Genomic DNA, 26101 nt, shown 5'->3' on the forward strand with positions numbered 1-26101 from the left:
TTTCAGAGCTAGATGCAGAAAAAAATTATATTGAATTTGCAAAGTAATGGAGGTTAGTATAGATGGACTAATAGAACAAGTCCCACCCACTGCTACAAGCCAAAGCCCAAATATTTTTTCAGAGCTAGATGCAGATAAAAATTATTTTGAATTTGGAACCTGCTAGAGGTTAGTATAGATGGACTAATAGAACAAGTCCCACACACTGCTAGAAGTCGAAATATATTTTCAGAGCTAGATGCAGAAAAAAATTCTATTGAATTTGCAACCTGATGGAGGTTAGTATAGATGGACTAATAGAACATGTCCCACACACTGCTAGAAGCCGAAATAGTTTTTCAGAGCTAGATGCAGAAAAAAATTATGTTGAATTTGCAACCTGATGGACGTTAGTATAGATGGAATAATAGAACAAGTCCCACACACTGCTGCAAGCCAAAATATTTTTTCAGAGCTAGATGCAGAAAAAAATTATATTGAATTTGCAACCTAATGGAGGTTAGTATAGATGGACTAATAGAACAAGTCCCACACACTGCTACAAGCCGAAGCCCAAATATTTTTTCAGAGCCAGATGCAGATAAAAATTATTTTGAATTTGGAACCTGCTGGAGGTTAGTATAGATAGACTAATAGAACAAATCCCACACACTGCTAGAAGCCTAAATAGTTTTTCAGAGCTAGATGCAGAAAAAAATTATATTGAATTTGCAACCTGATGGAGGTTAGTATGGATGGACAAATAGAACAAGTCCCACACACTGCTAGATGCCGAAATAGTTTTTCAGAGCTAGATGCAGAAAAAAATTATATTGAATTTGCAACCTGATGGAGGTTAGGATAGATGGACTAATAGAACAAGTCCCAAACACTGCTAGAAGCCGAAATATTTTTCAGAGCTAGATGCAGAAAAAAATTATATTGAATTTGCAACCTGCTGGAGGTTAGTATAGATGGACTAATAGAACAAGTCCCACACACTGCTAGAAGCCGAAATAGTTTTTCAGAGCTAGATGCAGAAAAAAATTATATTGAATTTGCAACCTGATGGAGGTTAGTATAGATGGACTAATAGAACAAGTCCCACACACTGCTAGAAGCCGAAATATTTTTTCAGAGCTAGATGAATAAAAAAATTATATTGAATTTGCAACCTGATGGAGGTTAGTATAGATGGACTAATAGAACAAGTCCCACACACTGCTTGAAGCCGAAATATTTTTTCAGAGCTAGATGCAGAAAAAAATTATATTGAATTTGCAACCTAATGGAGGTTAGTATAGATGGACTAATAGAACAAGTCCCACACACTGCTACAAGCCGAAGCCCAAATATTTTTTCAGAGCCAGATGCAGATAAAAATTATTTTGCATTTGGAACCTGCTGGAGGTTAGTATAGATAGACTAATAGAACAAATCCCACACACTGCTAGAAGCCTAAATAGTTTTTCAGAGCTAGATGCAGAAAAAAAATATATTTAATTTGCAACCTGATGGAGGTTAGTATGGATGGACAAATAGAACAAGTACCACACACTGCTAGATGCCGAAATAGTTTTTCAGAGCTAGATGCAGAAAAAAATTATATTGAATTTGCAACCTGATGGAGGTTAGGATAGATGGACTAATAGAACAAGTCCCAAACACTGCTAGAAGCCGAAATATTTTTCAGAGCTAGATGCAGAAAAAAATTATATTGAATTTGCAACCTGCTGGAGGTTAGTATAGATGGACTAATAGAACAAGTCCCACACACTGCTAGAAGCCGAAATAGTTTTTCAGAGCTAGATGCAGAAAAAAATTATATTGAATTTGCAACCTGATGGAGGTTAGTATAGATGGACTAATAGAACAAGTCCCAAACACTGCTAGAAGCCGAAATATTTTTCAGAGCTAGATGCAGAAAAAAATTATATTGAATTTGCAACCTGCTGGAGGTTAGTATAGATGGACTAATAGAACAAGTCCCACACACTGCTAGAAGCCGAAATAGTTTTTCAGAGCTAGATGCAGAAAAAAATTATATTGAATTTGCAACCTGATGGAGGTTAGTTTAGATGGACTAATAGAACAAGTCCCACACACTGCTAGAAGCCGAAATATTTTTTCAGAGCTCGATGCAGAAAAAAATTATATTGAATTAGCAACCTGATGGACGTTAGTATAGATGGACTAATAGAACAAGTCCCACACACTGCTAGAAGCCGAAATATTTTTTCAGAGCTAGATGCAGAAAAAAATTATATTGAATTTGCTACCTGATGGACGTTAGTATAGATGGAACAATAGAACATGTCCCACACACTGCTACAAGCTGAAATATTTTTTCAGAGCTAAATGCAGAAAAAAATTAGATTGAATTTGCAACCTGGTGGAGGTTAGTATAGATGGACTAATAGAACAAGTCCCACACACTGCTAGAAGCCGAAGCCCAAATATTTTTTCACAGCTAGATGCAGATAAAAATTATTTTGAATTTGCAACCTGCTGGAGGTTAGTATAGATGGACTAATAGAACAAGTCCCACCAATGCTAGAAGCTGAAATAGTTTTTCAGAGCTAGATGCAGAAAAAAATTATATTGAATTTGCAACCTGATGGAGGTTAGTATAGATGGACTAATAGAACAAGTCCCACACACTGCTAGAAGCCAAAATAGTTTTTCAGAGCTAGATGCAGAAAAAGATTATATTGAATTTGCAACCTGATGGAGGATAGTATAGCTGGTCTAATAGAACAAGTCCAACACACTGCTAGAAGCCGAAATATTTTTTCAGAGCTAGATGCAGACAAAAATTATATTGAATTTGCAACCTGATGGAGGTTAGTATAGATGGACTAATAGAACAAGTTCCACACACTGCTAGAAGCCGAAATATTTTTTCAGAGCTAGATGCAGAAAAAAATTATATTGAATTTGCAACCTGATGGAGGTTAGTATAGATGGACTAATAGAACAAGTCCCACACACTGCTAGAATCCGAAATATTTTTTCAGAGCTAGATGCAGAAAAAAATTATATTGAATTTGCAACCTGATGGAGGTTAGTATAGATGGACTAATAGAACAAGTCCAACACACTGCTAGAAGCCGAAATAGTTTTTCAGAGCTAGATGCAGAAAAAAATTATATTGAATTTGCAACCTGATGGAGGTTAGTATAGAAGGACTAATAGAACAAGTCCCACACACTGCTAAAAGCTGAAATAGTTTTTCAGAGCTAGATGCAGAAAAAAATTATATTGAATTTGCAACCTGATGGAGGTTAGTATAGATGGACTAATAGAACTAGTCCCACACACTGCTATAAGCCAAAATAGTTTTTCAGAGCTAGATGCAGAAAAAGATTATATTGAATTTGCAACCTGATGGAGGTTCGTATAGATGGTCTAATAGAACAAGTCCAACACACTGCTAGAAGCCGAAATATTTTTTCAGAGCTAGATGCAGAAAAAAATTATATTGAATTTGCAACCTGATGGAGGTTAGTATAGATGCACTAATAGAACAAGTCCCACACACTGCTAGAAGCCGAAATATTTTTTCAGAGCTAGATGCAGAAAAAGATTATATTGAATTTGCAGCCTGATGGATTTTAGTATAGATGGACTTATAGAACAAGTCCCACACACTGCTAGAAGCCGAAATATTTTTTCAGAGCTAGATGCGGAAAAAAATTATATTGAATTTGCAACCTGATGGAGGTTAGTATAGATGGACTAATAGAACAAGTCCCACACACTGCTAGAAGCCGAAATATTTTTTCAGAGCTAGATGCAGAAAAAAATTATATTGAATTTGCAACCTGATGGAGGTTAGTATAGATGGACTAATAGAACAAGTCCCACACACTGCTAGAAGCCGAAAGAGTTTTTCAGAGCTAGATGCAGAAAAAAATTATATTGAATTTGCAACCTGATGGAGGTTAGTATAGATGGACTAATAGAACTAGTCCCACACACTGCTATAAGCCAAAATAGTTTTTCAGAGCTAGATGCAGAAAAAGATTATATTGAATTTGCAACCTGATGGAGGTTAGCATAGATGGTCTAATAGAACAAGTCCAACACACTGCTAGAAGCTGAAATATTTTTTCAGAGCTAGATGCAGAAAAAAATTATATTGAATTTGCAACCTGATGGAGGTTAGTATAGATGCACTAATAGAACAAGTCCCACACACTGCTAGAAGCCGAAATATTTTTTCAGAGCTAGATGCAGAAAAAGATTATATTGAATTTGCAGCCTGATGGATTTTAGTATAGATGGACTTATAGAACAAGTCCCACACACTGCTAGAAGCCGAAATATTTTTTCAGTGCTAGATGCGGAAAAAAATTATATTGAATTTGCAACCTGATGGAGGTTAGTATAGATGGACTAATAGAACAAGTCCCACACACTGCTAGAAGCCGAAATATTTTTTCAGAGCTAGATGCAGAAAAAAATTATATTGAATTTGCAACCTGATGGAGGTTAGTATAGATGGACTAATAGAACAAGTCCCACACACTGCTAGAAGCCGAAAGAGTTTTTCAGAGCTAGATGCAGAAAAAAGTTATATTGAATTTGCAACCTGATGGAGGTTAGTATAGATGGACTAATAGAATGATGCTATGCCCAAAAGGATTTACATCGCTAGGTGCAGTAAAAAAAATTGTAGTCTTTACACAGGTGGTGTAGCTTGCAACACAGATAGGCTTCTCCACTGACTAACACACACTGCAAGAGGACAAAAAGGATTAGCTTTGCTAGATTTAGCCAAATGCAGTGAAAAAAACTTACACAGCACTGGCACAGACCTGCCTTGCAAAAAGTGATAGGAACTGATGTAACCTAGCCATGAAAAGGACTGCAATTACAATTAGTCTTTACTCCCAACCTATCTATTTAAGAGCTCAGACCTGCCTGGTAAAAGTCATAGGAAATGATGTAACCTAGTCTTTAAAAGGACTGCAATCACAACTATTTCCTACTCTCAAGCTATCTGCAGATTTGTGCGAAAATTGGCTTGAAATTAACAAAGTATAGCGCACACAGCAACAGCGGTGCCGTTTAACACGCAGCTGCAGCAGTGAGAAAATGGTGGCGATGGGGAAAATGGCTGGGTCTTATAGGGCAAGGACATGTGACATACACTGCCAATGACACATGCCCTTGCTTGTGTGAAAAAAAGCAGTTCGCTCCGTGTGTGCGCTGCTGATAGGCTGACAGATTGCACCTCCCCACGGTAAATGCGGGAAAGAGAAAAAAATGGAGATCTTCATTATTCTTGCAGAGATCCATCCCCTGCCCCTCCCCCCGCCCCACTGTACACTCAAACTGCGTATTAACATTAATTTTCAGCATTACTGAGAAAAAATCCAGTTATGATTTTGGTGCACTAACAGTTATCAAACATAACCTTGAACAGCCGAATTTTTTTCAAATCGTTCGTGTTCGCTGAACGGCTCGAACACCACCCAAAACAGATCAAATTTGAGATTGGCGAACAGTTCGAGTCGAACACCCCTCATCTCTAGTCCCCAAGTGCAGTTGCAAAAACCATCAAGTGCTACAAAAAAACTGGCTCACATGAGGACCGCCCCAGTAAAGGAAGACCAAGAGTCACCTCTGCTTCTGAGGATAAGTTTATCCGAGTCACCAGCCTCAGAAATCGCAGGTTAACAGCAGCTCAGATTAGAGACCAGGTCAATGCCACACAGAGTTCTAGCAGCAGACACATCTCTGCAACAACTGTTAAGAGGAGACTTTGCACAGAAGGCCTTCATGGTAAAATAGCTGCTAGGAAACGACTGCTATGGACAGGCAACAAGTAGAAGAGACTTGTTTGTGCTAAAGAACACAAGGAATGGACATTAGACCTGTGGAAATCTGTGCTTTAGTCTGATGAGTCCAAATTTGAGATCTTTGGTTCCAACCACCATGTCTTTGTGCGACGCAGAAAAGGTGAACGGATGGACTCTACATGCCTGGTTCCCACCGTAAAGCATGGAGGAGGAGGTGTGATGGTGTGGGGGTGCTTTGCTGGTGACACTGTTGGGGATTTATTCAAAATTGAAGGCATACTGAACCAACATGGCTACCACAGCATCTTGCAGCGGCATGCTATTCCATCTGGTTTGCGTTTAGTTGGACCATATTTTATTTTTCAACAGGACAATGACCCCAAACACACCTCCAGGCTGTGTAAGGGCTACTTTAACAAGAAAGAGAGTGATGGGGTGCTACACCAGATGACCTGGCCTCCACAGTCACCAGACCTGAACCCAATTGAGATGGTTTGGGGTGAGCTGGACCACAGAGTGAAGGCAAAAGGGCCAACAAGTGCTAAGCATCTCTGGGAACTCCTTCAAGATTGTTGGAAAACCATTTCCGGTGAAATGGTCTTCCAACAGCTGTGAGCTGTGCATCCACCTGACTTCTGCACAACACAACTGATGGTCCCAACCCCATTTATAAGCTAAGAAATCCCACTTATTAAACCTGACAGGGCACACCTGTGAAGTGAAAACCATTTCCGGTAACTTCCTCTTGAAGCTCATCAAGAGAATGCCAAGAGTGTGCAAAGCAGTCATCAAAGCAAAATGTGGCTACTTTGAAGAACCTAGAATATAAGACATATTTTCAGTTGTTTCACACTTTTTTGTTAAGTATATAATTCCACATGTGTTAATTCATAGTTTTCAGTGTGAATGTACAATTTTGAAAGTCATGAAAATACAGAAAAATCTTTAAACGAGAAGGTGTGTCCAAACTTTTGGTCTGTACTGTATATATGTCTTCGTTTATCGCCTTAAGTGTATCATCACTTAAGTGTACAAATATGAATTATACTAGACTTTAATGATGTATACAGACTGTACCTTGTCATCTGCCACCATCATACTCTAATCAGCATGTCTATTCATCTATTCGTCCAAAAGGTACTTGACCCAACTTTCCCATTCTGATTGTTCCCTCCTAGTGTTGAGCGAGCATGCTCGACACTGCTCGTTACTCGCCCAAGCATCTCACTACTCGGGATGTTCGGCGAGCACCGAGCATTTCCGGGGTACTCGGGCGGGAGCTTGGGTCTCCTCCCTGCATGTTTGGCGCTTTTTACAGAGCCAATGAACATGCAGGGTTTGCCAGTCAGTCACTGTAATGCCGCAGCCATGCTGTTTGTGGGCATTACAGTGATTGGCTGGCCACACAGCATCACCTCGAGTATTTAAACCGGGCGCTGCCATCTTGGACACAGTTGATTTGGATCAGCCAGTGTAGGGTTAGTACTGCTGAGCTAGGGAGAGATTTATACTCCGAAATAGTTAGTGCAGGGTCTCTAAAGCCTGCCAAATCAAACAAACAGTTCTTCTCAGGACTAATATCCATCCCAGATATCAGGCAGGCAGGCAGAATAGGAGACGCAGTGGTTATACCAGCAAACGCTGCATTACAGTCCTGTGTGCTCCTGTTGGTCAAATTGCTAGACTTATCACCCCGGTCTCAGGGGCAAGAAAAAAATCTTTTTTTTAATCGAATCCTGTATTTTTTTTTCCTCAGTCAGACTGTCCAAATACGCGTCTTATTAACATTTTGGTATCCCACCCCCTCCCCCCCAAAAAAAACTTGAGTGTGTCTGTGACTGTTCAGACACCAATATATCTGTTTAAAAGAGTCTGGTGTAGGCCAGAAACATATAACTGTGGTTTTGCAGGTCCACTGGTCAAATCACTGTTTTATCCTGTTTTTTGGCATTTTTTGCCGTAAAAAAAAAACGTAATAGTGTCTCTCTGACTGGTCAGACACCAATATATCTGTTTAAAAGAGTCTGGTGTAGACCAGAAAAATATAACTATGGTTTTGCAGTTCCACGGGTCAAATCTCTGTATTATCCTTTTTTTGGCATTTTTTGCCGTACAAAAAAAACGTAATAGTGTCTCCCTGACTGGTCAGACACCAATATATCTGTTTTAAAGAGTCTGGTGTAGGCCAGAAAAATAGAACTGTAGTTTTGCAGTTCCACTGGTCAAATCTCTGCATTATCCAGTTTTTGGCATTTTTTCCGTAAAGAAAAACAATAATAGTGTCTTCCTGATTGTTCAGATGCAAATATATCTGTTTGAAAGATTCTGGTGTAGGCCAGAAAAATATAACTGTGGTTTTGCAGTTCCACTGTTCAAATCTCTGTATTATCCAGCTAATGGTATTTTTTCCGTAAAGAAAAACCGTTATAGTGTCTCCCTGATTTTTCAGACGCAAATATATCTGTTTGAAAGATTCTTATGTAGGCCAGAAAAATATAACTATGGTTTTGAAGTCCCATGGGTTAAATCTCTGTATTATCCCATTTTTGGCATTTTTTGCCATAAAAAAAAAAGTAATAGTGTTTCTCTGATTGTTCAGACACAAATATATCTGTTTGAAAGATTCTGGTGTAGGCCAGAAAAATATAACTGTGGTTTTGCAGTTCCACGGGTCAAAACTATGTATTATCCAGCTTTTGGTATTTTTTCCGTAAAGAAAAACAATAATAGTGTCTCCCTGATTGTTCAGACGCAAATATATCTGTTTGAAAGATTCTGGTGTAGGCCAGAAAAATATAACTGTGGTTTTGCAGTTCCACTGTTCAAATCTCTGCATTATCCAGCTTTTGGTATTTTTTCCGTAAATAAAAACCGTAATAGTGTCTCCCTGATTTTTCAGACACAAATATATCTGTTTGAAAGAATCTGGTGTAGGTCAGAAAAATATAACTATGGTTTTGAAGTCCCATGGGTTAAATCTCTGTATTATCCCATTTTGGTCATTTTTTGGCATAAAAAAACAGTAATAGTGTTTCCCTGATTGTTCAGACACAAATATATCTGTTTGAAAGATTCTGGTGTAGGCCAGAAAAATATAACTGTGGTTTTGCAGTTCCACGGGTCAAAACTATGTATTATCCAGCTTTTGGTATTTTTTCCGTAAAGAAAAACAATAATAGTATCTCCCTGATTGTTCAGACTCAAATATATCTGTTTGAAAAATTCTGGTGTAGGCCAGAAAAATATAACTGTGGTTTTGCAGTTCCACGGTTCAAATCTCTGTATTGTCCAGCTTTTGGTATTTTTTCCGTAAAGAAAAACAATAATAGTGTCTCCCTGATTTTTCAGACACAAATATATCTTTTTAAAGTTTCTGTTGTAGGCCAGAGAAATAGAACTGTGGTTTTCCTCTTCCACTGTTCTAATCTCCTTTTTATTACCCTTTCTCCATTGATAGTGCGAGTGTAAGCTATTTTACTTAATTTACAATGGGCAAGGTGCGTGGAACTGGACATTATGGTGACGGTGCGTATAAAGGACGGGGCCTTGGCCAAGGTGAAAATGTGCCACAACCAACAGCCACATCTTATCGCTCCCACTTCTTGACCGAATTACTAGGGAACCACACTACAACACCAGTATTGCGAACTGATCAGTGTGAACAGGTTATTAATTGGATAGCAGATAATACTTCCAGTTACCTGGGCACCACCACCTCCGGTCTGTCTTCCACGCGATCAAGTTTTAGTAGCCGTGAGTCTCGACCGCATACTCCTCCTCACCCTTATGCTCCTTTCTCCCACCATGCCGAGTGTCGTCAGACAGCAATTGATCCCACACTTGGACACTCTGAAGAGCTGTTCACTGGTCCATTTCCATATTTGTGCCCCTCGCCTCCTCTGCTTGAAGTGGTGAAAGAGGAGATCCCATGTAGTGATGCCCAAATATTTGAACAGCCACGGCCACAGGAAGTCGAAGCTGGCAATTTGTCACAAGAGGTGGACGATGACGAGACACAATTGCCACAAAGTGAGGAGGAGGATCATGGTGCGCAAGTGGAAGAGGAGGAGGTGGTGGATGATCTAGTAACTGACCCAGCGTGGCAGTAGGACACGCAGAGCGAGGCCAGAGGCACACAGGGTAAGGGAGGCAGAGTACCCCAACAGGCAGGAAGAAGCAGTGTGGTGGCCGCAGACAGAAGGCAGGCAACCGTTCCCCATAACACCAAAACGAGAGACGTTGCCAGTACAAGCGGTAGGTCTTCCAGAGTCTGGAATTTATTTAAAGACTGCTGATAACCCCAAAAATGCCATTTGTATCACCTGCCATGCCAGCATCAGCAGGGGTGACAAAACTACCAGCCTGACCACCACCAGCATGATCAGGCACTTGTCAGCAAAGCACCCACTTTGTGGGGCAAACCCCAGGGTCCACGACCAGTGTCAGCGGGTGTCACCACTGCTACTTCCGCTGTTGTGCTTGTAAGGCAATCCCCTGTCCATGCTGCATGCAAAGATGCCCCCTCCTCTCAGGCTTCACTTGTTATGGCAGTTTCTCAAGAAACAGCATCAACGTTCACATCCACGTCCCAACGCAGGGTTCAATTGTCCATATCCCAGAGCTTTGAATGAAAGCGCAAATTCGCAGCACAAGCCACAGTCCTAAATTCGCACATTTCATGACTGCTTTCGTTGGAAATGCTGCCTTTTAGGCTTGTGGAGACGAAATCCTTCCACAACTTTATGGCGGTGGCCGTGCCTCGGTACTTGGTCCCCAGCCGACACTATTTTGCCCGGTGTGCCATCCCCGCACTACACAAGCACGTGTCCCAAAACATCTACTGTTCCCTCAACAATGCAGTTACTGGGAGAGTCCACTTGACAACGGACACAAGGACGAGTGCTTGCGGCCAGGGACGGTACATCTCCCTGACGGCACACTGGGTAAACATAGAGGAAGCCGGGACCCAGTCGGACCTTGGGACGGAACACATCCTCCCCACAATGAGGATTGCGGGCCCTATGTCAGTCAGAGTTGCCCCCACAGTGTACAGCTCCTACGTATCATCCTCCTCCTCCTCCTCCTAAAGTTCAGCCTACATCTCAGATATCACCACATCAGTTGCTAGCTGGAAGCACTGCAGCACTGCCTCAGCCAAGTGGCAACAGGCTGTGCTGAAACTCATAAGCTTAGGAGATAAACCTCACACTGCTTGTGAGTTGTGGACAGCTATGAAAGAGCAGGCAGATCTGTGGCTGAGACCGCTGAACCTACATCCAGGCATGGTTGTGTGTGACAATGGACGTAACCTGGTGGCGGCTCTGAGGCGAGGCGAGATCACACACGTACCATTCCTGGCTCATGTGCTTAACCTCGTGGTTCAGCGATTTCTTAAATTGTACCCCGAGTTGCCAGATCTGCTCGTCAAAGAACGCCGCCTGTCAGCTCATTTTTGGAAATTGGCTACAGCTTCCACTGCCCTTGCTGTGTTGCAGCAGCATTTGCAGCTTCCGGCACACCGACTGGTGTGTGATGTCCCCACATGTTGGAGCTCTACCCTCCACATGTTGCAAAGGATTTGGGAGCAGAAGAGAGCAGTTGTGGAGTAGCAGCTGCAACAAAGCCGTCGATATTCAGGTCAGACTCCACACATAAGACCTCAGGAGTGGACCTGGATGTCTGACATATGTACCATCCTGACAAACTTTGAGGAGTCCACCAAGATGGTGAGTGGCATTGACGGCATCATTAGCGTCAGCATCCCACTTGTCTGTCTTTTGCAATGTTCTCTGCAGAGAATTAAAGTGGAGGCATTGCATCCAGAGTATGATGAGATGGATCAAGAAGCCGTAGCGGGCGATTACACACAGCCCAGCCTCATTTCATCCCAACGTGCATTGGGGGACAATGAGGGAGAGGAGGAGGAGGAGGAGGAGGAAGAACAGGAGCTGGTATCATGTGCTGTACACAGTAATACCTGCACGACTGTCATACAGTCGGTTCAGCGTGGGTGGCCTGAGGACAGGGGGGGGAGGAGGAGGAGAGCATGGTCAGTCGTCATTTTGGTGAGGACACGGAAGTCTTGCCCGTTACCAGTCTGGCACGCATGGCTGACTTTATGTTACGCTGCCTTAACCGTGACCCTCGCGTTGTAAAAATGGTGGGTGACAGTCATTACTGGTTGGTGACACTTTTAGACCCCCGTTACAAAGAGAACTTTCACTCTCTTATAACTGAGGTGGAGAGGTCTACAAAAATGGGGCAGTACCAGAAGGCCCTTGCTGCAGAACTCTTAAAAAAATTCCCATCTGAACACACTAGCGGCAGAGGTCACAGTTCGTGGCCCAACCAAAGCGTACAGGCGACAGAGACCCAATCCCAATCCAGCAGAGGCAGGGGAACACTGTCAACATTCTGGGACAGTTTTCTGAGACCCGCCCAGCTTACAGGCCCTGAGGCGTGGAAAGTTTCAAAAGATGGTGAGGGAGTACCAACCACCTCCGTGATTCCTCTGTGCCTTTTAATTATTGGGTATCCAAGCTGGACAATTGGAATGAACTCGCTCTATACGCCTTGGAGGTCCTGACCTGCCCTGCCGCTAGCGTGTTATCGGAGAGTGTTTTTAGTGCCGCAGGGGGAATTATAACAGATAGGCGCACTCGCCTGTCAACTGACAATGCTGACAAGCTGACCCTTATCAAAATGAACAAGGGCTGGATTGGGCCAGACTTCTCATCACCACCAAATGACAGCAGAGTAAGATAAAGTCAAATCCACTGTGTTATTTCGGGAGGTGTATTCCCATGCACCGCTTCACACCCACACATGGGTATACGCTTCCTCATTTCGGCTGTATTTTGCTCTTCTCCTTATCCTCAGCCTCCACCACCACTGTACCACCAGGGTGACCTTGGTCCGTGTTGCCAGCATTGCAAGTTCCTCCGTCCTAATTTTTGGCAGCTTTTGCTTGGAAGGCATAGGCAAAGACTATGGGAGACCCACACCCCAATAATGGGAATAATGATTTTAAGATGCTGTGCTGCATGGCTCTTCCAAGGGGCATTTAAACCGTCTTGTTAAGCTACTGCAACCTCCATGTCTCTTCCAAGGGGCATTAAAACCATCTTGTTAAGCTACTGCAACCTCCACCGCTCTTACAAGGGGCATTAAAACCATTTTGTTAAGCTACTGTGACCTCCACCACTTCTCCAAGGGGCATTAAAACCGTCTTGTTAAGCTACTACGACCTCCACCACTTTTCCAAGGGGCATTAAAACCATCTTGTTAAGCTACTGCGACCTCCACCACTTTTCCAAGGGGCTTTAAAACCGTCTTGTTAAGCTACTGCGACCTCCACACTTTCCCAAGGGGCATTTAACAGTCTTTTTAAGCTACTGTGACCTCCACCACTCTTCCAAAGGGCATTAAAACAATCTTGTTAAGCTACTGCGACCTCCACCGCTCTTCCAAGGGGCATTAAAACCATCTTGTTAAGCTACTGCTACCTCCACCACTTCTCCAATGGGCATTAAAACCGTCTTTTTAAGCTACTGCGACCTCCACCACTTTTCCAAGGGGCATTAAAACCGTCTTGTTAAGCTACTGCGACCTCCACCACTCTTCCAAGGGGCATTGATATTGTCTTTTTTTTCCACTGTGACCTCCACGTCTCTTCCAAGGTGCATTTAAACCATCTTTTTAAGCTATTGTGACCTCCACCACTCTTCCAATGGGCATTAAAACCGTCTTGTTAAGCTACTGCGACCACCACCGCTCTACCAAGGGGCATTAAAACCGTCTTGTTAAGCTACTGCCACCTCCACCACATTTTGAAGGGGGCATTGATATTGTCTTTTTATTCCACTGCGACCTCCACGTCTCTTCTAAGTGGCATTAAAACCGTCTTGTTAAGCTACTGCGACCTCCACCACTCTACCAAGGGGCATTAAAACCATCTAGTTTAGCTACTGCGACCTCCACCTCTCTTCCAAGGGGCATTAAAACCGTCTTGTTAAGCTACTGCGACCTCCACCACTTTTCCAATGGGCATTAAAACCGTCTTGTTAAGCTACTGCGACCTCCACCACTCTTCCAAGGGGCATTAAAACCATCTTGTTAAGCTACTGCGACCTCCACCACTTCTCCAATGGGCATTAAAACCGTCTTGTTAAGCTACTGCGACCTCTACCACTTTTCCAAGGGGCATTAAAACCGTCTTGTTAAGCTACTCCTACCTTCACCACTCTTCCTAGGGACAATGATATTGTCTTTTTTTTCCACTGTAACATAGTAAAATAGTTTTTAAGGTTGAAGGAAGACTAAGTCCATCTAGTTCAACCCATAGCCTAACTTGTTGATCCAGAGGAAGGCAAAAAAAAACCATGTGGCAAACACTAAGCTCCACATTGGGGAAAAAAATGCCTTCCCGACTCCATACGACAATCAGACTAGTTCCCTGGATCAACGCCCTATCAAGGAATCTAGTATTTATAACCTGTAATATTATACTTTTCAAGAAAGGCATCCATGCCCTTCTTAAATTTTAACAGTGAATCACTCATTACAACATCATGTGGCAGAGAGTTCCATAGTCTCACTGCTCTTACAGTAAAGAATCCGCGCCTGTGATTATGATTAAACCTTCTTTCCTCCAGACGTATAAGATGCCCCCTTGTCCCCGTCTCATGCCTCAGTGTAAAAAGATCAGTAGAAATGTCTTTGTACTGTCCCCTCATATACAGTACTTGTACATAGTAATAAGATCACCCCTAAGCCTTCTTTTTTCCACAGTAAATAACCCCAAGTGTAATAACCTGTCTTGGTATTGCAGACCCCTCCAGTCCTCTAATAACCTTGGTCGCTCTTCTCTGCACCCGCTCTAGTTCAGCTATGTCTTTCTTATACACCGGAGACCAGAACTGTACACAGTATTCTAAGTGTGGTCACACTAGTGACTTGTATAGAGGTAAAATTATGTTCTCCTCATGAGCATCTATGCCTCTTTTAATGCATCCCATTATTTTATTTGCCTTTGCAGCAGCAGCCTGACACTGGCCACTAAACGTGAGCTTGTCGTCCACCAATACACCCAGGTCTTCTTCAGTTACAGTTTTGCCCAGTGTTTTACAATTAAGCATACAATTATACATTTTATTTCCTCTGCCCAAGTGCATTACCTTACATTTATCCCCATTAAAGCTAATTTGCCATTTATCAGCCCAAGCTTCTAGTTTACATAGATCCTCCTGTAATATAAAATTGTCCTCCTCTGTATTGATTACCCTGCAGAGTTTAGTGTCATCTGCAAATATTGAAATATTACTCTGTATGCCCCGTACAAGGTCATTAATAAATATGTTAAAAAGAAGGGGGCCCAATACTGACCCCTGTGGTACCCCACTGTTAACTGAGACCCAGTCTGAGTGTTTTTCCATTAATAACCACCCTTTGTTTCCTATCACTGAGCCAATTCTTGACCCACAAAATATATTTTCCCCTATCCCCATTGTTCTCATTTTATGTATCAACCTTTTGTGTGGAACCGTATCAAAAGCTTTTGAAAAGTCCATATACACAACATCCACTGCATTTCCTTGGTCCAGTCCAGAACTTGCCCCCTCATAAAAACTGATCAGATTAGTTTGACAGGAACGGTCCCTCGTAAACCCATGTTGATATTGGGACCTCCACGTCTCTTCCAAGGGGCATTTAAACCATCTTTTTAAGCTACTGTGACCTCCACCACTCTTCCAATGGGCATTAAAACCATCTTGTTAAGCTACTGCGACCTCCACCGCTCTTCCAAGGGGCAATAAAACCGTCTTGTTAAGCTACTGCAACCTCCACCACATTTTCATGGGGCATTGATATTGTCTTTTAATTCCACTGCGACCTCCACGTCTGTTCTAAGTGGCATTAAAACTGTCTTGTTAAGCTACTGCGACCTCCACCGCTCTTCCAAGGGGCATTAAAACCGTCTTGTTAAGCTTCTGTGACCTCCACCACTTCTCCAAGGGGCATTAAAACTGTCTTGTTAAGCTACTGCGACTTCCACGTCTCTTCCAAGGGGCATTTAAACCATCTTTTTAAGCTACTGTGACCTCCACCACTCTTCCAATGGGCATTAAAACTGTCTTGTTAAGCTACTGCCACCTCCACCACTGTTCCAAAGGGCATTAAAGCCGTCTAGTTAAGCTACTGCGACCTCCACCACATTTTCAAGGGACATTGATATTGTCTTTTTATTCCACTGCGACCTCCACGTCTCTTCCAAGGGGCATTAAAAACCGTCTTGTTAAGCTACTGCGACCTTCACCGCTTTTCCAAGGGGCATTAAAACCATCTTGTTAAGCTACTGCGACCTCCACCACTTCTCCAAGGGGCCTTAAAACCATCTTGTTAAGCTGTTGCGACCTCCACCACTTTTCCAAGGGGCATTAAAACTGTCTTGTTAAGCTACTGCGACCTCCAACACTCTTCCAAGGGGCATTGATATTGTCTTTTCATTCCACTGTGACCTCCACCGCTCTTCCAAGGGGCATTAAAACCATGTTGTTAAGCTACTGCGACCTCCACCGCTCTTCCAAGGGGCATTAAAACCGTCTTGTTAAGCTACTGCGACCTCCACCACTTTTCCAAGGGGCATTGATATTGTCTTTTTATTCCACTGTGACCTCCACGTCTCTTCCAAGGGGCATTTAAACTGTCTTTTTAAGCTACAGTGACCTCCAACACTCTTCCAAAGGGCATTAAAACCATCTTTTTAAGCTACTGCGACCACCACCAATCTTCCAAGGGGCATTAAAACCATCTTGTTAAGCTACTGAGACCTCCACCACTACTCCAAGGGGCATTAAAACCGTCTTGTTAAGCTACTGTGACCTCCACCACTTTTCCAAGGGGCATTGATATTGTCTTTTTATTCCACTGCGACCTCCACCATTCTTCCAATGGGCATTGCATTTCCTCCTAATTTTAGTCAGCTTTTGCTTTTCAATGCATAGGCGAACACTAAGGGAGACACACTCCCCAATAATGGGTAGAAGGCTGTAATCCACGTCTGTTTCAAGGGGCATTGCATTTCCTCATAATTTTTGAAAGCCTTCCATTCACTGCTTAGGCCAACAGTGCACAGGAGACCCAGTTGCTATAAATGGAAAAAACGGTCTAGTTAAGGCCCTCTGACCTCCATGTCACTTTCAAGGGGCATTGGAGTGCCTCAAAATTTTTGGTAGGCATTTCACTCACTGCATGCCCTTTAACTGTGTAGCTGAAATGCTCCTTTTGGTACAGAAACATATCCTAAAAGACATGTGTGGTTGACTGGCCTGATATTGATGTGAATGGTCCCTGTTCCTCCTGCTCTTTCTCCTTTGCCACCACCTCATCCATCATTCATCACCTGAAGCTTTGTTTTAACGGGAGTCATAGAACTGGGATAGTAGAAGGAAAACATCCAGCAATCCTCGGAGGAGTTAGGATATGCGCCAAAACGCTGACCACCTCTGGCCTAGCCGCTACTACATACATGCGCTTGCATTCCAAGAAAGCAAAGCAGATGCTAACTTCTATCATCATCATCCTGCTCCTCACCTTGGCACTCTCAGCTCCCCTGATGGAGAAGCCAGGGCCCACCGGAGGAGTCTGGTTCTCTGGTGGGCTCGTCCAATGCTGCTCTAAAGCAGGCCAGGCTAAGAAAAGTGTGTGGGGGGATGTTCCAAGAAGAAATGGGGGCGGCTGGGGACCGATTATGGACATCCGGCCGCCCCCAGGCGGCTGTAGCGCATGTGTGGGCACCCGGCTGCTGGGTGGCTGGGGACCGAGTATGGACACCCGGCCGCCCTCTGGCAGCTGGGGACCGAGCGTGGACACCCGACCACCAGGCGGCAGGGGACTGAGTATGGATACCTCGCTGCTGAAGCACCCATGAGGTAGTGGCCTGCTTTGGCCTCCTCCAAACTAAAAGGCCCTATTTCAAGTGCAAGCTAGCAGTATGGTATTGCAGCCTGGGGGTGGGTGGGTGGCAGGTTGCACAATTACGCTTGCCTTCCAAGAAAACAAAGCAGATGCTAACTTCAATCATCATCATCATGCTCCTCGCCTTGGCACTCTCAACTCCCCTTATGCAGAAGCCAGGGCCCACCGGAGGAGTCAGGTTCACTGTTGGGCTTGTCCAATGCTGCCCTAAAGCAGGCCTGGCTAAGAAAAGTGTATGGGGGGATGTTCCAAGGAGAAATGGGGGCGGCTGGGGACCGAGCGTGGACACGCAGCCGCCGGGCGGCTGGGGACTGAGTATGGATACCTCGCTGCCGAAGCAGCTATGAGGTAGTGGCCAGCTTCGGCATCCTCCAAACTAAAAGGCCCCATTTCAAGTGCAAGCTAACAGTATGGTATTGCAGCCTGGGGGTGGGTGGGTGTTTGGTTGCACACTTATGCTTGCATTCCAAGAAAACAAAGCAGACGCTAACTTCTATCATCATCATCATGCTCCTCACCTTGGCACTCTCAACTCCCCTGATGGAGAAGCCAGGGCCCACCGGAGGACTCTTGTTCTCTGGTGGGCTCGTCCAATGCTGCCCTAAAGCAGGCCGGGCTACGTAAAAAGTATGTGGGGGATGTTCCAAGGAGAAATAGGGGCGGCTGGAGACCGTTTATGGACACCCTGCCACCCCCAGGCGGCTGGGGACCGTGTGTGGACACAGGGCCGCGGGGCCGCTGGGGACTAAGTATGGACACCTGGCCGCCCCCTGGCGGCTGGGGACCGAGCGTGGACACCCGGCCGCTGGGCAGCTGAGGACTGAGTATGGATACCTGGCCGCCGATGCAGCCATGACATGGTGGCCAGCGTCTGTCTCCACATGCCTAAAAGGCCCAATTTCAAGTGCAAGCGAGCTAGCAGTATGGTATTGCAGCCTGGGGGAGGGTGGGTGGCAGGTTGCACACTTACGCTTGCATTCCAAGAAAACAAAGCAGATGCTAACTTCTATCATCATCATCATGCTCCTCACCTTGGCACTCTCAACTACCCTGAAGGAGAAGCCAGGGCCCACCGGATTAATCTGTTTCTCTAATGGGCTCATCCAATGCTGCCCTAAAACTGGCCGGGCTAAGAAAAGTGTGTGGGGGGATGTTCCAAGGGTTGCTGGGGACCATGTGTGAACACCCCGCCGCGGGGCGGCTGGGGACGGAGTATGGATACCTTGCTGCCGAAGCAGCCATGAGGTAATGGCAAGCTTCGGCCTCCTCCAAACTAAAAGGCCCCATTTCAAGTGCAAGCAAACTAGCAGTATGGTATTCCAGCCTGGGGGTGGGTGGGTGGCAGGTGGCACACTTACGCTTGCATTCCAAGAAAACAAAGCAGATGCTAACTTCTATCATCATCATCATGTTCCTCACCTTGGCACTCTCAACTCCCCTGATGGAGAAGCCAGGGCCCACCAAACTAGCAGTATGGTATTGCTACCTAGGGGTGGGTGGGTGGCAGGCTGCACACTGGCGCTTGCATTGCAAGGAATGGGGGAGGTACAGTTATATGAAAAAGTTTGGGCACCCCTATTAATCTTAAGCTTATTGTTTTATAAAAATTGGTGTTTTTGCAACAGCTATTTCAGTTTGATATATGTAATAACTGTTGGACACAGTAATGTTTCTGCCTTGAAATGAGGCTTATTGTACTAACAGAAAATGTGCAATCTGCATTCAAACAAAATTTGACAGGTGCATAAGTATGGGCACCTCACCAGAAAAGTGACATTAATATTTAGTAGATCTTCCTTTTGCAAAAATAACAGCCTCTAGTCGCTTCCGGTAGCTTTTAATGATTTCCTGGATCCTGGATGAAGGTATTTTTGACCATTCCTCTTTACAAAACAATTCCAGTTCAGTTAAGCTTGATGGTCGCCGAGCATGGACAGCCCTCTTCAAATGATCCCACAGATGTTCAATGATATTCAGGTCTGGGAACCGGGATGGCCATTCCAGAACATTGTAATTGTTCCTCTGCATGAATGCCTGAGTAGATTTGGAGCGGTCTTTTGGATCATTGTCTTGCTGAAAGATCCATCCCCTGCGTAACTTCAACTTTATCACTGTTTCTTGAACATTATTGTCAAGAATCTGCTGATACTGAGTGGAATCCATGCGTCCCTCAACTTTAACAAGATTCCCAGTGCCGGCATTGGCCACACAGCCCCAAAGCATGATGGAACCTCCACCAAATTTTACTGTGGGTAGCAAGTGTTTTTCTTGGAATGCTGTGTTTTTTTGCTGCCATGCATAACGCCTTTTTGTATGACCAAACAACTTAATCTTGGTTTCATCAGTCCACAGGACCTTCTTCCAAAAAGAAATTGGCTTCTCCAAATGTGCTTTTGCATTCCTCAGCCGACTCTGTTTGTGGCGTGCTTGCAGAAACGGCTTCTTTCGCATCACTCTCCCATACAGCTTCTCCTTGTGCAAAGTGCGTTGTATAGTTGACCGATGCACAGTGACACACCATCTGCAGCAAGTTGATGCTGCAGCTCTCTGGAGGTGGTCTGAGGATTGTCCTTGACTGATCTCACCATTCTTCTTCTCTGTCTTTCTGATGTTTTTCTTAGCCTGCCACTTCTAGCCTTAACAAGAACTGTCCCTGTGTTCTTCCATTTCCTTACTATGTTCCTCACAGTGGAAACTGACAGGTTAAATCTCTGAGACAGCTTTTTGTATCCTTCCCCTGAACAACTATGTTGAATAATCTTTGTTTTCAGATCATTTGACAGTTGTTTTGAGGAGCCCATGATGCCACTCTTCAGAGGAGATTCAAACAGGAGAACAACTTGCAAGTGGTCACTTTAAGTAGCTTTTCTCATGATTGCATACACCTGGCTATGAAGTTCAAAGCTCAATGAGGTTACAAAACAAAAAAAAGTGTGTTAGTAATAGTGTTGAGCCACCCCCGTAGTGTTCGAGTTCGGTTCGGTTCGTCGAACACCCGTGTGTTCGCCGAACTGTTCGTCGAACTGTTCGTCGAACACCTTCGAACACCGTTAAAACCAATGGCAGGCAAACAAAAACACATAGAAACACATAGAAAACACCTTCAAAGGTGTCCAAAAGCTGACAAACTGCTCAGAAGACACAACTAACACATGGAAAAGTGACAAGTACATATAGTCATGCGAAAAGAAAAGAGGTGGAGGAGTAAAAGGAGGGGGAGACACAGATATAGGCATGTCATGCCCTTCTAAAATCCAAAAAGTGAGAAGCCGAGACGGCCAGTCCGCTCCTGCCCGTGCCACCTCCGTGTCGCCGGGTTTGTGCCAGAGCCGCGGTGAACCCTGACGGCCAGCCGCCCTCTCCCAATACTGGTGCCTGTCCGCTGGTGGGTCGAGAGAGCCCCCTTGTGGTGGAGGCAGCTCTAAGCTTTTTAATTTAAATTGTCCCTCTAATTTGAATGAATACACTTTAAATCCAATTACAAGGATCTATTGGAGGGCAAGTCTCATGCCAGCAGCCGCGTAATTCCAGCTCCAGTAGCGTCCACTAAAGCTGCTGCAGTTAAAAAGCTTTTATAAGGATCGAGCTCGGCTGTCCACCGCAAGGCGTCCTAGTGCCAGTCCCAGCCCCTATGCCTTGGGGTGCCTCCTGATGCTCTTCACTGAGTATCCCGTGGTCCCGAAGCATTTCCTTTGAAAAAATTAAGTGTCCAAACTACAGGTGGTGTAGCTTGCTTAACAGCCGGGATAATCCGCTGACTAGCAGACACTGCTACTAGGCACAAAGTATTTCCTTGGCTAGATGCAGTTAAAAATTTGTAAGTAGATACTCTCGTTTGATGCTGAGAAAGCATTCCATAAGGTCTCCTGGCACGCCATATATGATTCTCTTAAAAAGCTTGGGGTAGGGGTCTAGGGGACCCTTTTATAGCCAAAATCACGGCCCTGTATCACAATACGTCACCTAGGCTGAAGATAAATTGAACTGTAGCACCGAGGGCTCGGTTGCTACAGACGTATTGCACCTCACCCAGAGGTGTGATATCTCACTCTCAGATAAGGATGGAGTGTGGATCAGGACCCGACACCTGCATGCATTACACCACATTGCCGTGGGGCAGGGCGACCAATATGCCCCTGAGATGGGCACGACAGTCCCTGTCCCTGGCTGGAGTGGGGGGAGGGAACACTGAGGAAGGGGAACCCTGCAGTGCAGGAGCAGGGAGGAAGCAGTTCCTGGGTGCATTGAGAAGGGAGTATAAAAGGTGGGCACCATCTTAGTTCAGTGCAGAGAAGTCTGAGCAGAAGTGGCAGGGAGCAGGGGCTCTGCATGAGCTCTGCTCCGGAGGCGGGCCTAGTAACAGAGGCCCAGGCCTGCAAGAGGGAGAAGGAAGGAAGAGGAGCGGAGAAGGCTCCAGGAACGAGGAATGAAGGGATCCCAGGGGTGCGGACGGGCGAGTCGCCACCGCACGCCCGAATCCACCTGCGTGGAGGGGTCAGGCCAAAGGGGGAGACCGGTCCCCGAACTAGTGGAGGCAGGAAACGACCCTCAGCTAGAAACCGGAGGCTCTGACATTTTATGTGGCGCAGCCCCTTGCTCCACCCGCTAGGAAGGCACCACATAGGGTCAGGGAAACTGGCGCCAAGTTTACCAAGAGGAGGCCCGAGGCAGCCGGACAGAAGTGTTGGTAAGAAAGGCCAGACAAAGGACACACAAAGGGGGTCCTGTGAAGCGCTCCAAAGTTATCTGGGAGTTGTCTGAGCCCCTCACCTGGTGAGCACAGTACGACGTGGGCAGCCGTTACCTGCAGACGTGGTCTGGATAATAAGAACTGTGAGTAAAGGCCCTGAACTGCATCACTGACTCCGTGTCGTTACTGCTGCTGCCCTGCACCATCACCCCCATCCTCTGCATACACTGCCCTGAGGCTATACTCCTCCCGTGGGGAGTTATGCTACGCTCTGCTGCACCCACAACACCAGCCTTAGCGGTCTGCCCTGTAGCGGCGGTTCACTCTGACCGCAATCCACGGGTGGCGTAGTCGGACATTTAAACATCAAAACCACATAAATAGTTCCGCCACTGGTTTGACCGCCCTGAGCCACGGAAACGGATCGCCGCCACGAAGACTACAACCACCAGCATCCACCAAAAAGGGTCCGGCTCCGGGTGTCCCAAGGCCCAGGGGGTGCGTCAGAACATTTTCATCACCTTTCACAATCACCAATGGGACAAGGCAGGGATGTCCTCTGTCCCCTCTCTTATACATCCTAGTGACGGAGCACCTGCTCTCATCAATTCGCCATAACCCCAATATTAGGTGGATTGAGGTGGGAGGCACTGAGTACAAGTGCTCTCTATTTGCTGATGATGTCCTAGTATATATCACTCAATCACATATATCCATCCCTGCTGTTATGGCTGAAATAGATCACTTTGTTACATGGTAAAATTTTAAAATCAATGCAGCGAAGTCTGAGGCCCTCGATGTCTCCCTCCCTAAATCCATATAGGATTCCATCCAGTCCAACTTTCCCTTTGCCTGGCCCTCACAGGGTATCAAATACTTAGGAATTCCTATTCATAGAGACCTCTCCCATCTATGTTATCTTAATTTTGGGCCCTTTATTGAACAATTCCATACAGACCACGGTTGGCAAGTTAGAACTGTAAGATTCACTACGTGAACCACTGGTGTTTTGTGGAAAAGCACATGTACACCGCGTTCCAAATTATTATGCAAAAAGTGTTTAGGAGTGATAAGGGAAGAATTTGTTTGTTTGTCAGTTAAACTCATTGATGGTGATGTGTGTCAGGGCTCTTTATATCACTGTAAGCAATTGCAGACACCTGTGCTAATTAGTTTGGCAGGTGTGTCCAATGAAAGGCAAGACTACTTAAGAAGGCTCTCTCACATTATTAAGCAGCCTACATTTTCTGCCAAAATGGGAAAGAAAAAGGATGTGTCGGCTGCTGAGAAGCAACAAATTGTGGAGTGTTTAGGTCAAGGCATGACTACAATCAATATTGTGCGATGATCAGGATGAAGTGTCTTGGCAATCAAGAAGTATGTAGCTGATTCACAGTACACACGTGTGCGTGCTGATAAGGGCAAATTGAGGACTCTTTCCTACAGGCAATTACGTCAGGTTGAAAGAGCAGCGGCAAAAAAGCCTTGTCATAGCAGCAGACAAGTTTTTGAAGCTGCTTGTGCCTCCAACGTCCCCCGAACAACAAGATGCAGGGTCCTTCAGAGGTTTGCAGCTGTGCATACGCCATCCTGTCGACCTCCTCTATCCACTTCACACAAGCAGAAACGGCTCCAGTGGGCCAAACATTACATGAAGACTGATTTCAAAACTGTTTTGTTCACGGATGAGTGCCGTGCAGCGCTCGATGGTCCAGATGAATGGAGTGGAGGATGGCTGGTTGATGGACACCCCACGCAAACACGGCTACAGCGCCAACAAGGAGGAGGTGGAGTAATGTTTTGGGCTGGAATCATGGGGAGAGAGATTGTCGGCCCCTTTAGGATCCCTGAAGGCGCTAAAGATGAACTCCATAATGTATGTGTATTTTCTCAAACAGCACTTCCTGCCATGGTTCAAGAAGAAGAACTGTGTATTTCACAGCAAGATCATTTTTCTGCATGATAATGCACCATCTCATGCTGCACATAAAACATCTGCATCTCTGGCTGATATGGGCATAAAAGGGGACAAACTTATGGTGTGACCCCCATGCTCCCCTGACCTCTACCCCATTCAGAACCTTTGGAGCATCATTAAAAGGAGTGTCTATGATGGCGGGAGGCAGTTCACATCTAAGCAACAGCTCTGGGAGGGTATTCTGTCCTCATGCAAAACAATTGAAGCAGAAACCATCCAAAACCTGACAAATTCTATGGACGAGAGAGTTCAGAAGCTCCTTTCGAACAAGGGGTCCTATGTGAAAATGTAACATCACCTAGAATAAAGTTTTGAGTTGAAAACTGTTTGATTTCAGTTTCTAACAACCTGCTAATGCTTATAATTTCAAAAATGACCATTTTTTTGGTCTTTATTAAAATGAAAAGGTTGATCGAAAAGTTTGGGGGATCTAAGAGTGTGGCAACCCAGTAGTCATGATTACTTCGAATTCTGACAATATGAGGGTCATGCTGCAGGTAGTGCAGCAAGAAGGCACTTATGTGTCTTGCGCATCTCGGAGCCCCAAAATTATTTTCCGGGCTAGATGCAGCTAAAAATTATTTTTAATTTTAAATCTGGTGAAGCTTATTATAGATGGCCTAATAGGATCAGTGCTGCACACTGCTACAAAGCCCAAATTATTTTCCAGTCAAGATACAGATAAACATGATTAGTAATTTGAAAGCTTAAAACGGTTGGTAGGGTGATTTTAACCAATCATCAAGCTTTTACTCTCCCCAGGATGACACAGGGGTAGAAAAGTCGTTTCGGATCCATGATTTGTTCATCTTTATGAACGTGAGTCTGTCTACATTATCAGTGGAGAGCCGCGTGCGCTTATCTGTCAGCACACCACCAGCAGCGCTGAACACACGTTCAGACAGAACGCTGGCTGCGGGGCATGACAAGATCTCCATGGCGTAAGTGGCTAGCTCCGGCCATTTATCCAGATTGGAAGCCCAAAAAGAGCAAGGGTCCAGTGACACAGTCGTGGCTTCAATGTTTACTTGGAGATACTCCTGTACCATTGTCTCTAGGCGTTGACTATGTGTCAGACTTCTTGTCTCCTGTGGCCTTGCAAAGGATGGGCTAAAAAAGTGGTGAAATGATTCCGCAAAATTGATGTTACCAGCAGATACTGTGGTTCTGTTACGGTTTGAGTGCTGAACACTTGACGGTCCCACGGTTGGCAAGTTGGAACTGTGAGATTCACTACGTGCACCACTGGTATTTTGTGGAAAAGCACATGTAAGATTCTGCAACAGTCTCTGCTGATACTCCTGCATGCGTGCATCCCTTTCTATGGCAGGAATAATTTCTGCAAATTTACTTTTGTACCGGGGATCTAACAGTGTGGCAACCCAGTAGTCAGGATTATTTCTAATTCTCACAATTCGAGGGTCATGTTGCAGGTAGTGCAGCAAGAAGGCACTCATGTGTGTTGCGCATCCAGGAGCACCAAGTCCCTGTTGTGTTGGTGGCGAGGTAACAATCATGCTTCCTTCCTCTGTCCTCTCCCCCCAACCTCGCACAACAGAAATGTGATCAAGGTCTCCCTCATCTGATGAGTCTTCCATCAGTTCGTCCTCCACTTCTTCCTGGGCTCCTGCACCTTCCTCACTAGTTTGGCTGCTACCATGCGCCCTGGTA

This window comes from Phyllobates terribilis, unplaced genomic scaffold (genome assembly GCF_046119375.1).
Source record: "Phyllobates terribilis strain yellow unplaced genomic scaffold, ASM4611937v1 Scaffold_4__5_contigs__length_816908805, whole genome shotgun sequence".
Taxonomy (NCBI): Eukaryota; Metazoa; Chordata; class Amphibia; order Anura; family Dendrobatidae; genus Phyllobates; species Phyllobates terribilis.